The following is a 16,922-nucleotide window of genomic DNA, read 5'->3' on the forward strand; positions in this document are numbered from 1 at the left end:
AAATTCTCATTAATATTTTTTGCTTGTTTTTTAAAAAAAAAGGAACCTGTGTTTCAGAGTAGGAGATTACAGGAGAGTCCTTTTTGGCAATAATGATAATATTCTTTGGCAATATAATATTATCTTTTTCCGCTACTTCTTTATTTCTGTTTTTGAATCTTGTACACCATTATTTATTGCTATGTAAGAAGAGACAGAAGAGTGAAGTTTGACAGGATCAAAGAGTCCTGACTCAGCACAGTTCATGCAAGCCATTTCAGTTCAAGTGTTCAGTCATTAATTATCACAAGACTAGACTAGTCCATTACTTGCTTGCAAACGAGAGAAAAAATAGGAGGAACCATGGGTAAAAAGGAGACATAGATTAAAAATGCAGTTACAGCACAACTGAAAGGAAGATCACTCATTTGACAGTTCACATGAGAGAAAGGTGAATGGTCAAGGGTATAGATTGAGATCCTCAGTTAGGGCGTGTTTTCCTTGGCTTTTTCCTGTTTCAGCTGTAGTGATAATATGAGATGGATTTGACATTAGCAGTCCTGTTGTCCCAGTATCCAGCTTTAAAGTGCTCCTTCTTATTGAGATCTGGAATGGATTCTGACCAGGAAACACTGCATGGTCTCCAGAGAAATGGATTTTGTTTTGGGGTATTCCAGGCTCCCTTGCACAAGGAGGGTATGTGGGAAGCAAATATCCACAAAACAGGATATAGTGGGCAAAAATAAGTTTGCTGTGCACGTGACTGAACCCACAGACCCATGCTATCACAATGCCAAACTCAATCGAAAAAGCTGTATGAAGATGTGAGAAATATTAGGAGAGTCTAGTAGTCATGTAACTTGAATCAACGTTAGGTCATGTCTACCTTCAGTGTATTGTAAGGACCTATTCTGTATCAGCTTGAGTATTTGATCCACTAAAGAAAGACAGGGTATGTTTGTCCTCCTTAGCAAGGATGACCAGAAAGTAGTTTAATGCTAATGATGCTTAAATTTTCAGGCTTAATATAAGAGCTCAGAGTCTGCAGGAATTCAGGTGAACCTGTGGTAGAAGGTGTCTTGCCAGAAGGACAAGTCTTAAATAGAAATTTTGTGGAAGTGGCTACCAGCAACTCCTGAGATGCTGCCCCCAGTCTGTGCTGATCATTGCCCCATGTACTGGTTTTGGCTAGGATAGAGTTAATTTTTGTCATAATAGTCTGTATGGTGCTATGTTTTGGATTTGTGCTGAAAACAGTGTTGATCACATAGAGATGTTTTAGCTATTGCTGAGCAGTGCTTGCACAGCATCAAGGCCTTTTCTGCTGCTCACCCCACCCCACCAGCGAGGAGGCTGGGGAGGGCACAAGAAGTTGGGGGGGACACAGCTGGGACAGCTGACCCCAGCTGACCCAAGGGATATTCCAGACCATACGATGTCATGCCCAGCAGTAAAAGCTGGGGAAGGATGAGGAAAGCAGGAAGTTCAGAGTTATGGTCTTCTGTTAAGTAAGTTACATATAAGTAACCCTTACATGTGATGAAGCCCTGCTTTCTTGGAAATGACTAAACGTCTGCTTGCTGATGGGAATTAGTGAATTAAGTCCTTATTTTGCTTTGCTTGCATGCACAGCTTTTGCTTTACCTATTAAACTGTCCTTATCTCAACCCATGAGTTTTTGCACATGTACCCTTTCAATTCTCTCCCCAACCCACTGGGGGAGGATGAATGAGCAGCTGAGTGGGGCTGAGCTGCCCACCAGGGTTAACCCACATGACCCCATGGGCTTCAGCATAATAATCAAACATGAATCAGACTGGTTTGGTGAATTCAGCTATGCTGACTCTTCAAGCTTTCTGATCAATAATCAAACTAGCTAGTAAAATTTATCATCAAACCTTGTATGTCATCTTTGCTTAGGAACATTGGACCAGATGTGACTAAAACCCTGTAGCTGCTGTCGTCCATGCAATGGTAGAAAATTTTACAAGAGTACCCCATTTTGAGCATTCTAGAAATGCTAGAATCCCAACGGAAAACATCCCTTCTCAACGCCCTTTCATTGCAGTGCCTTTGCAAGGCTGATTGGATTGTCCAGAGGTAACATCTTACACACTGATAGGAAAGCCCAACAAAAGAAAAAGGAGCTTGCAAGTAGTCTGTGTGGACAGAGTGGCAATCCTCATTCATGTCCAGGAGTATTTTACCTCTGTCTAAATTGAAGTATTTAACTGGTAAATCTAAACTAGGATCCTGTTTGCCTAACCCTTGCTATATAACCACTGGGGAAAAATTTCCAGTGTCTACCCTCCATTCGCTCTATGGGCAACTAATACTTTACATGCCTAGTGTTAGGTAGATTAAACCTCCCAGTAATATTTGGTACTTTTAAAAATCATTATTGTTTTCTTAAGAACAGAAAGAGCAGAAATATGGGCAAATATTATTCTCAAGCACTGAACACAATCATCCTGAGTATCATGAACGGTGATTCTGGAACAGAGCTGGTTTAACAAAAGGGAGTCTTACATATCTGGATCAAAGTGGGAGTTTCTGAGCTTTTTATAGTTTTTGCAGAAAGCAAAAATTTAGCTCACCTGTCATGCCAAGTTTGCCCTTCTGGGTGCAATATCCTGGCTGGAGCTCTGAAGCACCACTGCTTAACAAACACACTCAGAGCATTGCTGGGATGTCTGACGCTGACATTCTACCACTTGATTGGTAATTAGACCAGCAGAATTAAAGGATGGGATGTTGCTGGGGGGCATTCTTTTGATCCAAACTCGAGACAAAAAAGTTTTGGCTATGCAGGCGCAGTTTGTGGCTATACAGGCACAGTTATTTTTGGAGGTTGCCATTCTTACTAAATTATCCAACAACCACAAGAGCACATGAATCAAGTTCTTTTGTTTGCATATTTATGGCTTAATGTCATTTATGGTATCAAAGTATTTGACTTGTCAAACTAACTTAATGGAAGATTAACAGGGGTTCCAGCTCTTGCTGTGGCTCTGCCTCTACAGTATGAACAACTTGGTGCAAACCACAGCAAACAACCACTAGTCACTTCTTATTATAGAGAGCAGACATTTAAGTTGCAGAAATCCTACATCTTGTGGTGCTGTCTGGAAAGCAGAGACCATGATTTGTGGGACAATCCTGAAGAAAACTGAAGATTGTGGGATCTACCATAGTGGGTATTATGTGAGAGTTAGTTCAGGAGAAGAATGAAAAACTGACAAGATTACAGCCCTCCAACCCCTAAGTCTGGCTCTTCTTCTCTGTCATATATCTTAAAAGAAAAAAACAACAAGAGAGAATATGAGGAAACAGCTTGCTTGGCAGTCCCGTCTTGGCTTTTGCCATGTTGTATTTTGAATTTTAGATTGGGTTCTGTGCTAGGAGACCACATCTTTTATTGTATTCTGACGAATATTTTTGTTCCTTCCTGAGCATATATTTTAACATCTTCATTTCCTTCCCATTTATATACATTCATTCTATCAGTTTTAAAACAAAAAAAATTATTAAAACTACAATAAACTTCTGAAATGAAATATGATTTATAGATAGATAGAGATTGATTTCTGTTTGCCTTCATTGTGATATGCAAAGGAGGCCTGAAGATTTTGTCAGAAATACTTTTTCCTCCATTATTTTTTACATCAGTAGTTTAGATCCAGTCCTATTTTTCCTGAAAGTGTGCAAGAAACCTGACAGTCATTCTGACATCTTTAAACAGACTTGGATGATGGGATTAACTGAAACCATAGGCTACTTTTATTAAGATGATACAAACAAAATTCTGAGTTTTGAATTAATGACTTGAATCAGAGAAAACAAAAAAGAAAAACTTGCAGGAAAAAACCTTTTTTAAAAAAAATCCTTACTCCTTCAGTTCAGTACTGAAAAGATTAGCCAGAATAGTAATAAGCACGTTTCAGTAAATTAGAAATGAGTTTTGATTCACAGCACTGGAATATCTTTTTCTACTCACTTTTCATATTCACTCTTGTAACTATTCTAGTCCATGGAAAATTAATTTTCAGTCCACACCAAAGTTAGTGAAGTAAATCAAGTACAACAATTTCTGGGGTGGCAGAATTTTTGTCCAAATTTGTCATTAGTGTTAAGATGCCTATCAAATGATTCTAGCAATTGAAGGCAGACCGAGATAGTGTAACTCACTGTTGCTTGAATTGCCTTCAGCCCAGCCGCACTTTTTAAATAAATCTTTTTCCTGTTTGTTGTTTTCTCTTCATTGTGTGGGCTGATGCCTAGAGACTCAGCGTGAAAGATCCTACAGAGGTCTGACCCTGCTTTCCCACAAAGACCATGCACATTCATATATGCTACAATAATAATTTCTCTTTCACAATGAATCCTGCTGAAGGACAAATAAACACAGAAAGAAAAATTAAAACCAAGATCCCATATAATAATCATGAGAATGAATCACCAGGGGAATTAGATGCAGACATATTTCGCGGAATCCACCTAGATATTGGAAATTCAAAAAGGCGACTGCAATATTCACATGCAGAGTAGAGAAGGTGAGCTCCAGCACAGCCAGACTTTAAGAGTTGTAATGATGTAATCCAGCGCTGTTCCTATGGCAATCTTGAATATGCAACAAATCTTTGTAGCCACTTGCACTGTGAATCAACAGCTGGTGATGGATTAATGGAATATTTTCTCAATGGTTATTTCAAGCCATTTCTCTTCTTGCTGTGTAGACTGAAAACGAAAACATTCAGATAGCCCATATACTGAACTCCTTTACACAGAGACATATTGGCTTTTCCTCCTATGGTGAAAAAAGCACCCTACATCCTATATATTAGGCAAAACAACTAGCAAAAAGCTAGCTAACTCTGCTGGCAATTTCATAGCCTCCCTCCAAATAGTAACATAAGTGCACGTAGGGTGAAAGTAAATCTACCTTTGAAAGGAATATAGTTCCTCAATTATTTTCTCACTCACTTACTATTCAACTTACTATTCTGAAACCCGACATATCACAGATCTAGAAATATAGCTTTATTTCTCTGTATTGAGACCTGCTGTTATTTTAGGGCTATCCTGGCAGCAACCTGCTTCATGCTGGAGCAGTTTCCTTAACCGATATTAGGAACTGTCTCAATTTTCCGCCATTAAGGTGGAAAATCTCAGCCCTGAGATGATTAATTGTCTCCTTTTTGAGCAAAGTGGGACTTCAGGGACAAGAGGAGCTGCTGGGTAGCCTTCTTCCTGAACATCTACCTAGAGCAGAACAGAAATGTAGGTTCTAGATGTACAGTGATGGGTAAGTGGGCTGGGAAAAACTATCAAGGAAGGGTTTTTACTAACCACATCTAGGCCAACTATGCCAAAATTAAATTGAGAAGGAAAAAAGCATCTAGAAAATTGCAGCAATTTAAAGCACAGTATTTTAGTGCAAGTCCAGGGGGATAGCAGGAGTGTAGTGACATTTATCAATAGCTACAACATAGAGTTCCAACAAAAAGAAAAGGAACAATCTGCTCTCTGCCCTTGGCATGATAATTTGCTTTTTACCTTCTGCATTTTCATATATTAGTTTGAAAAGCAGAGAGAGGACCAAAACAATCAGCAACAGATGTTCCATACAATCAGCGTGGTACATGAATTCAGTTAGCATGCAAATTGTCATCCCTGGGCTATTCATGTGGACTGATGGGAAAACAGGCAGCCTGCTTTGCAAAAATAGATAGAAGGGGTATGATTAAAATGTCTGGATTCAATCACATGTTTAATCACCATCCCCTTTTTTATCTCAGCTACAATGACTGGTAGCTATTATGACAAAAATTTGAAAATGTGCATGACACACAGTGGCACCCAGGAGCCTGATAGGTGGTCTGTGCTTGATCAAAGTGATCAAAGCTTTGTCCTGCATTTCCCTCTGTTCCACCTCACCACAACAACTTTAAATGCACAAAATATGATTTATGGGAGGGTGTTCCATACTTTCGTTCTTAGGCTAGAGTGTTATAAACTACATCTCAGTTTTTTAGTGAAAACAATAAATTGTATTTCTCCCTCTTTAAAAGTAACAACAGATAACTGTGTTGTCTACTCAGAAATGGGTTCTCAGGGATAATACAGAGGAAAAGAGACTTCTAACCTGCTTACACACAAATGGTGGGTGAATCCTAAGAAAAATTTTGTTGTGTCCCCAAAAAAGCTTACTCAAACCATTCTGAAACTTAAGGGTCAGATAACAGTCATCCTTGCACTATTTTGGTGCTTGCTTTCTAGTTGTGGCTGGGTGCCAGAAGGGCAGGGAAAAGTAGTTAGAAAAACTACAATCTCGATTTCTTTTTTTAAAATCTGAGAAGTGGGTTAGTTAGAATTTTTGGCAAGGATATATATATTGTTTATTCAATGAATGAGATGTCAAAAAAAAGAGCAGCCTCTGAGGGATAGACTGTGGAAATTTTACTCACTCTGATAAGTGCTTGCTCATGTGAAGAGTTCTGCTGGTTTCAAAGGGACTATTTTTGTGACTTGCATAATATAGCTCAAAATTAACCCAAATTGGCTTGAAAAGGAAAATTGTCAAATGGACTGAAGACTGTTTACAGGACACTGTAAATTAGGAATCACTCTAAATGGCAAAATATCAAGTATGGGGAAATTCTCTAATGGGGTAATCTGAGGATCGGATACACTACAGTACCGTAATGATGAAGAAATGAAAGCAGGACTCAATTTAAAGGAAATTTCAGTGCACTACCAAACTGAGACTATTTACAGATATGGGCAAGATGAACAGAATTTCATTAGCAACCTGGCCTAAAAGGATAAAATAGGATCTGACTCAGGAATATTCATGCTATGAAAGCAGAGGAGAGAGCATCTGAAAAACACAATTAACAGCAGAAACCTAGGTAGCAGAAATGCCAAGGCACACAACTGAAGTGAAAGGAGGTGGCACTACATCTTCTGAAGCCTGCTCAAGAGAACATGAGGTCATGACACTGGTTATGTTCAGTCCGTGTTTAGAAATTTGCACAAATGGGAAGATCAGCAAGGATTCGTAGTTTTGAGAAAAAAATGGTGTCTGAGACTATCATCCTTCATTGGGATTCTGTGCTGGCCTTGATTAGCTCTGAACTTTACTGAAACTCCCTTTCATAGGCGAAAAGTCAGGAGAGATACAGTGAATTTAACTTTCAGAGGATGAAGCTAGGTGGATGGTTTTTGAGAATTAAGCCTTCTCAAACAGAATATCCAATAATTCCCATGTCCTTTCAATGTGCCTCGAGCTACGACAACCCAGCCTCTCCCTGGAGTACCAAAACAATACCCATGCATCTTTCATTACAGAACATAAGTGACAGAAAATTTCAAATACAGGGTAAAGAAGAGAGACGGCAAGTAAATAAATAAAGAATCATGATACTGCCTGCTAGATGTGCTATTACACAGCTGATGTGCTATAAAGACAGCATTCACTCTGGTCTTGTAACAGCTCTGCTGGCAATGGGAGGCTTATGTTGTTACTTAGAAATGAAAGGCTGTAGCTGAGCCATTTAGATTAAGAAGAAAGACTGAGTGCCATAACAAGAAAGGTAGCATATGCCAGTGGATCAGATGCAATTTGTATATTTTAACATTGAAACATTCTGTCCCGATTAAAGCTTAATTGGCCGAAACACTGACTCCGCAGACTTCTTGGCTACAATGAACACAAATATTTAAAATGCACAGTTCTTGATTAAAACAGTGACTGTGTACCACGACTAACAGCACTAATATTTAAACAAAAAGGAAAGGAATGAAAATACAAAATGTTCCCAAGTTACCCAAATAGAACTGCAGTGTTAATGATTCTGATGTTGGTCACTTGAAGTTATTAAATTATTTTTTTTTCTTTATTAAAACAAAGGGAAATTAAGCACTCATTCTTTTTGGTTTTAAATTGGTTGGTCAGCTGGCTTTGTTGCATTTGAAAACCACTTCTAAACTTATTCTTCATTCTTTTTATCTGTCAGGCAATTTCTATAATTGCCTCCACTATTGGAGGACACTTTGCTGGAGAACAAAACCGAAGAAGGACATTTCAGTTAGCTGCTGGCAAAATGGTCCGGAGAAGAAGTCTCAATAAATGGCTTTTACTTCTTCCACACATAGCTTTTATATTTTTTTCTATTGTTCATTTATCCGTATAAGCAAACCTTTACTAGTCCTGCCTTTGGTACAAGGCATTTTGGACAACACAGTGGCAGAGACAGGGGGCTAGCAGAGAAGCCAACAGCTGTTACTCACCAAAGCTAATCCATTTTTCAAGTCTTTCCATCCATGTCCATCAAGGAGTTTGTTAGCAGCCTTTCAACCCCCAGGTCGCACAGCAGGACTTAGCAGTTCCACCCACAGGCCCAGAAGATGATGCAATCTACATTCTAATTTGAAGTTTATTCACAAGAGTCAGTTGTGGTATTAATTTCAGATGATGTATGAAATTTCCCATCCTCTTTCTTCCAGAAAAATTGCTCATTTTGCATGAGCAGGTGTCCTGGGTTCAGCTGGGATAGAGTTAATTTTTACAGGAACCTGGGAGGTGGGGGCATAGCCGGGGCAGCTGACCTGGACTAGCCAAGGAGCTATTCCATACCATGTGCCATCCTGCTCAGTATATAAATGGGGAGCGGGCCGGGGGGTGGTCTCTGTTTTCGGTGGGGGAAGTGGCGGAGCGTCGGGTCCCGGGTGGTGAGCAGTTGCACTGTGCATCACTCTTTTTGTATACTCTTTCATTAGTACCGTTGTTGTTGTTGTAATTTCTTTGTGTTTGTCCCAGTAAACTGCCTTTATCTCAACCCTCGAGGTTCCAGTTTCTTTTTCTTTTCTCTCCTCCGTCTCCTCCCCATCCCACCGGAGGGGGGTGGAGGAGTGAGCGAGCGGCTGCGTGGTCCTTTGTTACTGGCTGGGCTGAAACCACGACAGCAGGTCTCATGTTCTGGCAGGTCCCTGAAGTACAGAGCTACGTGGCTGTTGACCTGAAGTGTAGACACCACTGGACTAGCTCTCTTAGCGCTGGCATTAGAAAGTGAGCCTGCCTAGTCACATACTTAATACCTGAAAGACAAAAGTTGTTGCCTAGATATTTCATGAAAAAGACCTAGTAGTGGAGAAGCACTGTAGCCTACCGAGCATTGCAGCATACCGAGTCAAAGGCAGTAGGTCTTCATTACAGATGTTAATCCTTTGATTTTTTTCACATCTGAATTGCAGGCAGAACCCAAGACACATACAATAGCAATCAAGCTACAGAAATAGAAAATAATTCCTCTCTCTGCTGGGTCAAGAAATCTTGTTCACAGTTTCATGAAGTACATTGGACAGTCATATATTATTGTAAGTAGTGTTTTCTAGTTTAGGTAGAAGAAAAGAAGGAAGTAAATACTCATTTAGGCAAAAGGAAGATTGGAAAGTAGGAAAAAACCCTACACAGCCCAGGAATTTGCAAATGCATTTTAAAATGCATTTAAAAAAAGAAATAAAAATCTTCCTTCAAACCTTCAAAGCCTAATTCTGCCATTTTCATTGTTCAGAAGAATTTAAAATAAAATAAGATGTTAACACATACTCCATTGTTACATTAAAATGGCAACAACCCATTTTCAAAGCAGTAAGTTTCTAATGGGACCCAATGGCTTGTAAAGGTTTTAGACTAACCATTTCATCTACAAAAATACAACCCCCCAAACCCAAACCTTTGTAGACAGTAACTTTCTGTAAAAGTCATATTTGACAACTACTGAACAAAAATGCTTTGCCATCAGACACTACCATCTGTTTACTATATTAAATATACAGTTCTCTGTATTTTTATTAGAAGATTTTTCCTTTAACAAGGCAGATGGAAGAGCTTACATATACACCAAACCCTTTGACTGCAAAAATATATACAAGATGCAGTGTAGAAATAGCATGATATTTGGGGAAGATTACAAATTCTCTCTCTGGGTGCTGCTCAGAGACAAGTGATACAGTTATATTTGCTTCGCTCTTGTGGCAGTGGATGTAAAACTCACTTGACAGAGAGGACAAGAGATTTTCATGTCAGCTCTGATACTTTTACTCTGCTAGTAGACCCTACTAATTTGAGAAGTTTAAAAGAAACTCCATAGCTAGCGATTATTTCTAACACACTTAGGTATCTCTTGTGAAAACTCCTAGAGGTGCTGATGCCTGTGCTACGGAAAATCATTCCTTATGGGCCTGACCAACTGATGGACCACAGCTGGACTGGAAGTGAACTTCTGGACCATTTTGCTTACTCAGTCATGCACTTCAACACTTCCCTAAACAAACAGCATTTTAATGCAGGTTTGGTATCAGAGATTCGTAAACTGCAACCAAATCCAGTTACTGATAAACATAGGTCCTCTTCTTGAACAATATTCTTTAAAGATATATTATGCAAGTGGTATATTTCAATCACTAAAGCTTTAAATTATCTATAGAGGTTGTTTCCCTTAGCAACAATACATGCTGTAATAATATGAACAGCTTTTCCAAAGACATTTTTCTGAAAATGCACTGTATTGTCTAGAAAGTTTCTTATTATTGATAAGATTTATTGTGGATTTTTGATTGCTGTGATACAACTATGAAATCTGCACCAAGAAGAAAAAAACCTGGAATTTTGGAAAAGAAAAGAAGGAAGAAGAAAGAAGCAAAAAAGGGAAGAAGGAAGAAAGGAAAAAGGAGAAAAGAGAGGAGAAGGGAAGGGAAGGGAAGGGAAGGGAAGGGAAGGGAAGGGAAGGGAAGGGAAGGGAAGGGAAGGGAAGGGAAGGGAAGGGAAGGGAACTGTTATACATCATTAATCTGGTAGGGCTAATTTTGGACTAACTGGTGACAGAGTATACTGAATGTGGATTTAAGGCCAAATCCTCTGTTGAAGGAAATGGATGAAACTTCACTGATGCCACTACTGCATTAATCACTTCAGTCAGCAGAGACAACAGGCCTTTATCTGATGTGATTCTTTTAATAATTCACATGTGACATGGATTATTAAAGAGAATTAAAATTCTTAAAGTCAGTGGCCATTTTAATTCATGTTCTCCTAACATTTAAGAACCTATAAAAGTTGTCGCATGGAGAAATAGGACTATTACTATGTTCCTATTTAATATTGTATGCTAAGAGGTGTTCATGGCAGGATATGAGCATTGACTGTGATTTATTTACAAGAAGACATATATTTCCACTATGACTTTTGCAAAGACCCTCCTGCCAATGGCTGTGCACACTGTTGAGAGGTTCTTAGGATGTTGTGTTACATTTCAGAGTCATCTCACATCCCCTCCTCTTTTCTTGCCACCAAATCCCAACTAACAAGGTGTGTTTTACTGGAGAAGTGTAATGATGTTAGAGATGAGGCATGGCACTGAGCACAAGCTAATATGCTCTGCTGTGTTTATTAGTATGGGCTCTGCTCCAGCACCACTGGGGTGGTTGGAGTGGGAGGGATGTGGAAGAGGAAAATGGAAACAAATTGACATTGGCTATGGTATGAGAATGGGCCAAGAAAAGAGGTGTATGATGCTGGATGCAAGGGAGTCCAAACAGGTGAGAAGATCCTAGCTTCAATAACATAGTGGGGTCAACATGACAGCCCTGAATAATGGGACAGAGCAGGATGGCGTGTTACTGTGCAAATCAGAGGATATTGTTCCTATATGAGCAATTGTGAAGCAACTGAAAACAAAGATGCTCTTCCCCTTACAAAGTGTACAGTTATCTATAGTCTTTTTGGCATCTGAATTAAAGAGGCAAGAAAATGAAGTAATGCAATACTACTTTAAAATTCCTCCCAGTACATGAGCATTAGCATTTTAAAATTAGAACACATTACTGTTCTTTGGCAAAAACCTGTATCATGACCACAGATAATTATGGCAGGTCTGAATTGCTGTGCTTCTGGCCTTGAAGTCATGGCATGTAAAAAACCAGAGTGAGGTACCTAACATACCTGTTAAAATAAGACACTATTTCTGGATAAAAGATGGAAAATCGTAAAGAACATAGAAAACTAGTAAAGTAACAGACATGCTGAAGAAACATATCTGAAAGAGAGAGGGGAAGCCAAAGCAGAAGGCTAGCTTCTGTCATTAGAAGTGGCAAAGAGTTAGTAATGGTCATGAAAGTGATGTGGATCCTACTTGCAGGGGCCTGTAATGCCAGAGAAAGGGTCTTGCTCCTAGGGGTTGGCTGTGCTTGCCTACAGTAAGCTGTTACACTTCTGGCATGGCATGGGACCAATCTGTCCCACCACAGAAGATCATCTAGCAGTCCAGAGCCAGGAGAATAGATGTCTAGAAGCTGTACTGGGCTTTTCCTCCACAGTGCTAATTCCCTTTGTGCTGTTGGTAGGTGGCGGAAATTACAGCATATCAGAGTCTCTGCTGGGGGGAAAGGGCTGGGGGACAGTAACCGTGAATAGAGAGAATATGAAATGTATTACTGAAGCCCTTTTAAAGTGCATTTTTCAGCTGCAGATGCTGACTTGGGCCTTGACTTTTATTGTTGCCGATTCTGCAGTTACTCTTGCGTCCAACAGCTGGAGCAGCCGTAAGCAAACACACAGCATGGGGGCAGAGCTCATGTCAGCTGATGAAAACCATTGCTGGGAATCGGTTCAGCTGACAGCATCAGCCCTACTCTTCTCAGCAGTTGCTCGCTCACCACTTGCAGTAGCAAGCGTGCTGTATCCTCAAAGACCCAAATACACACTGGCTCTTTACTCTCCACCACAATGAGCAAGGACCCCTATATTCTCGTCAGCTCAGTACAGACTCCATTATTTTAATTGTTTCCTTAGTAGTAGAAGGAGAAAGGAAAGTTCACATTTCCCTTTCCTTGTGCTGTCCAGCAGAATCACTAGAGAATCACTGTGCCTAATAAGTTAAAGGTAAGAGGCTTTTACTTTCACCTATTGTCATTGTATCAAATGTTGTCTTTATGTTTGCACAAATCTGATTTACTGTTTGCCATATCTCTCAAGTATGTCTCATTAGTATCATGTCTGCTGTATTGCTCCTGTAGTGTATCATGCATATTTTGCTTTCCACCTGTTTTGAAGAGACTTGGGCAGGCTTCTTTCAGCACTGGTAATATGTTAACAACACAGAGATGCTGTCTGGAAACAGAGCTCCCCTCAAGCTATATATCTATTATACCAAATCCAGAAAGCAGTGTGTAATTAGCACTTTTCCCAGTCTCACTTGTCCTCCTGGCTTGACTTTCCCATACATTATATCTGGAACAAAACCCACCTTCTATCACCAGCTTTAAATCCTAGTAGCATGTAAGATCTTTGGTGAATGTGTTTCTTGGGTAACATGAAGCCCTCTCAATGCAGTGCAAGTTTCTTCAAGATCCACTGCATATTGTTACCATTACCCAAAGAAGACTAGCTTAGTGGCTGGTATTTTAGACTGGCTATTTCTGGTTTTAAGGTATTTATAAGAAAGTTATCAACTCCAAAGTGTTGGAAAATCCTGGCTTTCTTCAGTCCAATGGATTTCATGGCAAAAGTTCAAAATTTATGATGCAAAATCCTAAGAGGTTTATAAATAAATAACAGAAGATTCTTTCATCTGTTCCTGATGTCTTAGAGATATGCTTGAAGTACATCTTTGAGACAGTCATAAAATCATAGAATGGTTTGGGTTGGAAGGGACCTTAAAGATCACCTAGTTCCAAATTCCCTGCCATGGTCAGGGACACCTTCCACTAGACCAAGTTGCTCAAAGCCCCATCCAACCTGGCCTTGAACACTTCCAGGGACGGGCCAGCCACAACCTCTCTGGGCAACCTGTTGCAGTGTCTCACCACCCTCACAGTGAAGAACTTCTTCCTTATGTCTAATCTAAATCTGCCCTCTTTCAGTTTAAGGCCATTACCCCTTGTCCTATCACTACATGCCCTTGTAAAAAGTCCCTCTCCAGCTTTCTTGTAGGCCCCCTTTAGGTACTGGAGAGCTGCTCTAAAATCTCCCTGAAGCCTTCGCTTCTCCAGGCTGAACAACCCCAACTCTCTCAGCCCATCTTTATAGGAGACCAGCCTCCTGTTCATCTTTGTGGCACTCTTCTGGACTCTTTCCAACAGGTCCATGTCTTTCTTGTGTTGGGGACCCCGGAACTGGATGCAGTACTCCAGGTGGGGTCTCATGAGAGCAAAGGGGCAGAATCACCTCCCTCGACCTGACGGTCATGCTTTTTTTGATGCAGCCCAGGATACGGCTGGCTTTCTGGGCTGCAAGTGCACATTGCTGGCTCATGTCCAATTTTTTATCCACCAGTATCCCCAAGTCCTTCTCAGCTGGTCTGCTTTCAATGAATTCACCACCCAGCCTGTACTGATACAGGTGATAGTGCCAACCCAGGTGCAGGACTTTGCACTTGGCTTTATTGAACTTCATGAGGTTCTCACAGACCCACCTCTCAAGCCTGTCAAGGTTCCTCTGGATGGCATCCCTTCCCTCCAGCAACTGCACTACACAGCTTGGTGTCTTCAGCAAACTTGCTGAGGGTGCACTCAATCCCACTGTCCATGTTGCTGACCAAGATGTTAAACAGCGCTGGTGCAAATACCCATCCTGAGGAATGCCACTTGTCACTCTTCTCCACTCGGACATCAAGCTGTTGACCACAACTCTTTGAGTGCAACCATCAAGCCAATCCTTATCTAGCTAGTGGTCCATCCATCAAATCCATGTTTCTCCAATTTAGAGACAAGGATGTCATGTGGGACAGTGTCAAATGCTTTGCACAAGTCCAGGTAGATGACGTCCATTGCTCTTCCCTTATCCACTAACACTGTAATGCCGTCGTAGAAGGCCACCAAATTTGTCAGGCATGATTCGCCCTTAGGGAAGCTATGTTGGCTGTCACCAATCACTTCATTATTTTCCATGTGCCTTAGCATAGTTTCCAGGAGGATCCACTCCATGATCTTGCTGGGCACAGGGGTGAGACTGACTGGCCTGTAGTTCCCTCGGTCTTCCTTTTTTCCCTTTTTAAAAATGGGGGTTATGTTTCGCCTTTTCCCATCAGTGGGAACTTCTCTGGACTGCCAAGACTTCCCAAATATGATAGGTAGAAGCTTAGACACTTCATCTGCTAGTTCCCTCAGGGCCCATGGATACATCTCATTAGGTCCCATGGACTTGTGCACCTTCAGGTTTCTTAGATGGTCTCAAATCTGATCTCCTACAGTGGGCAGTTCTTCATTCTCCCAGTCCCTGCCTTCGCCTTCTGCGACTTGGGTGGTGTGGCTGGAGCACTTGCTGGTGAAGACTGAGGCAAAAAAGTTGTTAAGTACCTCAGCCTTCCTCATGTCCCAGGTAACCAAGTCTCCCATTTCCTTCCAGAGAGGGCCCACATTTTCCCTAGTCTTCCTCTTATCACCGACATATCTATAGAAACTTTTCTTGTTGCCCTTGACATCCCTGGCCAGATTTAATTTTATCAGGGCTTTCTTTGGCTTTCCTAACCTAATCCCTGGCTGTGCGGACAATTTCCCTGTATTCCTCCCTGGCTACCTGTCCTTGCTTCCACCCTCTGTAGGCCTCCTTTTTGTGTTTGAGTTTGTCCAGGAGCTCCTTGTTCATCCATGCAGGCCTCCTCGTGTTCTTCCAAACTTCCTCTTTGTTGGGATGCATTGCTCCTGAGCTTGGAGGAAGTGATCCTGAAATATTAACCAGCTTTATTGGGACCCTCTTCCCCCCAGGGCTGTATGCCATGGTACTCTACCAAGCAGATCCCTGAAGAGGCGAAGGTCTGCTCTCTTGAAGTCCAGGGTAGCGAGCTTGCTGTGCATCCTCCTTGCTGCCCTAAGGATCTTGAACTCCACCATTCCAGTCTTCAAAACCAGAAAGGTTTAAAAGTCACTGTTTCTTTTAAATGAAGGTTGAGAGTCTCAAATAATCATCTGATGTAGGAGCAGGGCACTGTAAAAGGGGACACAGGCTGTCAAGAAGAAAAAAAAAGCAAAATTTGGCAACTGCTTAGAGAATTAAAACATTATCTTAATTGCTTTTGAATGGGAAGAAGTTGATTAATCTGATTATCCATTTTAACTCATTAGTAATTTTTTGTTTATGCACTTAGAGAATCCTTACTTTAAGTAACTGTAGTTTATATAGTAACTGCTATTCATTTAGTAGGAAACTGTGACTAAATGTTTCTTCCAGTACACAGAGCCTGTGTTTTCTAATTTTTCTAATATTAGGGAGCTCTTTCCTCTTTTGTCATGCACTGAAACATATGTTAAAAGCTGGTATAATCCATTTTTCTTTTTCTGCAAAATAGGTACTTTCAATTACAGGTCCTCAAAAACTGCAAAGAAAAAATCATTTATTGGTGGTGACTTTTTGGATCTCAAGTAAAAAACCACTGTTCAAGGGAACAATGTGATATCATTTCCTCTGGTTGTTTATTGCATTTCTGTAGCTGGCCATCTCCTTTTTCACATTGTACCTCCTTGCTCACTTCGGTTGTTAATGGTGCAGTCAGAACTACACTGCTTCTTTTTTAATGTTTTGAAACGTGTGATGATATGCTCCAAACAGAGTTTTAGGTGGAAAACATTCATTAATTGACCTGTTACAAGCTCCCTCCTCAGCTCCCCTTAGTCTGGAGACTGAAGACCAGAGCGCATCTTAGAGAGATGCATTTTTATGACGTGCTAAATCGGCATTTGGTAAATGGGGCTCTTACTCTGTACCCGCAATATGGAAAGATCCCAGTACAGCACTGCAGCTGATTTACATCGCGACTCTATGGACAGCAACAGCTTCTCACCACAAAGCAGGAATGTGATCTCTGCTTGACAGTCCAAAATCTGTCTCATCTGGATGTCCATGCGGTGTCAATCAGTCTCCCTTTTGCTTGTCCTTCTAAACTTTT

This window comes from Accipiter gentilis, chromosome 2 (genome assembly GCF_929443795.1).
Source record: "Accipiter gentilis chromosome 2, bAccGen1.1, whole genome shotgun sequence".
NCBI lineage: Eukaryota > Metazoa > Chordata > Aves > Accipitriformes > Accipitridae > Astur > Astur gentilis.